The 2,004-nt window shown below is 34.4% G+C and overlaps 1 pseudogene; it reads left to right on the forward strand.

Annotated features, from left to right (window-relative positions):
* LOC119574002 overlaps positions 1-1,576 on the forward strand; it is a 6,967-nt pseudogene extending 5,391 nt beyond the window's left edge.
* The last annotated feature ends 428 nt before the right edge of the window (positions 1,577-2,004 follow it).

The following is a 2,004-nucleotide window of genomic DNA, read 5'->3' on the forward strand; positions in this document are numbered from 1 at the left end:
TCACCAGAGGAAGCACGTTTATCAGCAAGAGCTGTAGTATCTTTAGAGCACCATGCAGTGCCTCAGCATAATATTCAGGAATACAGGTATGAAAGAAAAAGAAATTGTATGAATGATAGGCTGTTCTTACATTGTTGCATACTATATCAAACTATTTTAGAATGTATTCAATTTTAAATATAGGGCAGGCTTACATTGTTATGATTTTTTTTTATGTTGCTTTCTTTGTAACAGTGTTCCCTAGTGCCTGTTTTAGTTGAAAATTTATTCATATGCCACAAACAAATAAAATCAAGGGAAAGAGTAAGTAGGCAAGATATGTAGGACTAATAATTGACTCCATGGTGATTAACCTTTGTGGAGCTACACTGTTAAAGATTACATGGAATGGCATGTATTTTGCTGAAATCCATCCATGTCTGTTAAGAGACTCAAAGGGCCAAAGTAAAAATTTTGTTATTATGACAGTTATAAATAGGTCTTCATTATCATTTATTATCTGCTCTGTTGTTTTCATCCCTAGATTGCCATCTTTAGTGAAGCCAGTTAGCATCACAGTACCTTCCTTGTATAATGGGATGATCCAGGAGAAGGATCTTCCACCAACTCTCAACATAGTAGAGAAGATTGAACCCCTGGCAAAGGAGGAAGTTCGAGAAGCGCCATCAAGCAAGGCAGGTTCAGATTATTTGCCTACATTGTAATTATTTTAGTTGGACTTTTTTTTTTTTATGGATGTGAGCTTTAGGTCAGCAATGCAAGATCCTATGGTCACAGTGCTTAGTTTCATGTTTTTTATAATATGTATATTTTTTAGGTGTTTTGTTCAATCCTATTTCTATATTACATAATTTTGAAATAATCAGATTTTGTATTTTTCAGAACTACGAGCATATAATATATGCAGTAGTTTCTTGCCCTGCTAAATATTTTTGAACATCATTCCAGGTGATCGAGAAGCAAGCAGCTCGCTTAATTGTAATTCGTAGAAGGATGATGAACAAACACAAGCTCAAAAAGTTGCGTAAGAGGATGAGGTTTGAATGGTTGAAGATCATCCAGAAGAGGGAGTATCGAAAGAGAAGCTTTTCCAGGTACCCCCTCTAAAGAGCTTTTGTCCTGTGCAAATGCCAGTATCTTAATGGAGTTTGAGGAGGAATAATCTTTGTGATCTTGAGTCACTTTAAAATCGGCAATTAATTCTTTCCAGCATTATCAGTAGAAACAAAGATGTCTCATTACGTTATTTTACTTCCTTCCTTCCTCCGCAGGCAACACAAATGGCCAAGATTCGTGCCGCAGAAGCCTTTGATGCAGCTGCCCATGTGGCCAAAATACTGCGCATCACCCAAAAAAAAACCTATCCCCAAATTTTGGAAAGGGAAGAGGCTGCCAGCAGAAATTATAAAGCAGTTGATGGAAGAGGAAGAATTGAAGAAGCAAAAGAGAAAATAGAAGATACATATAGATAGACTTGAGAAAAGTTGCGACCTTAGGTGTTACTTGGAAATAATAATTGCTTATATATATATATAAATGTACATACTGTTCAAATTAAAGGATGTAATAAAACCAACTTCTTTTTTTTTTTTTTCTTCATTATCTGACATTTAATGCCAATCACTTTTAAATGCACAACATGAAAGACATTACTGTAGAATTCAAAGACTGATGAGATCTAACAAAAAAGATAATTAGATAAACATGTAAATACAGGCAACAATATGAATGGCACAGAATTACCTGGGCCATTCTCTGATTTTCTTCTGAGTTGTTTATGTTCTGCAGTAAATAAATGTTCATGCATTAGTATGGGGATGACAATGTGAGAGGTTAATGGTATATAAAATATAAATAATGCAAACTTAGATTAAAGAGAAAAAAAGTAAATACAATATGGGATAAATAAGAATATGCAGCATTTACTTCATTCTGATTGACATTTATCACAACGGGAGAAAGGAAAACCTGAAACAGTTTAACAATTAATCAGTAGGAGATACT

This window comes from Penaeus monodon, chromosome 6, assembly GCF_015228065.2.
Source record: "Penaeus monodon isolate SGIC_2016 chromosome 6, NSTDA_Pmon_1, whole genome shotgun sequence".
Taxonomy (NCBI): Eukaryota; Metazoa; Arthropoda; class Malacostraca; order Decapoda; family Penaeidae; genus Penaeus; species Penaeus monodon.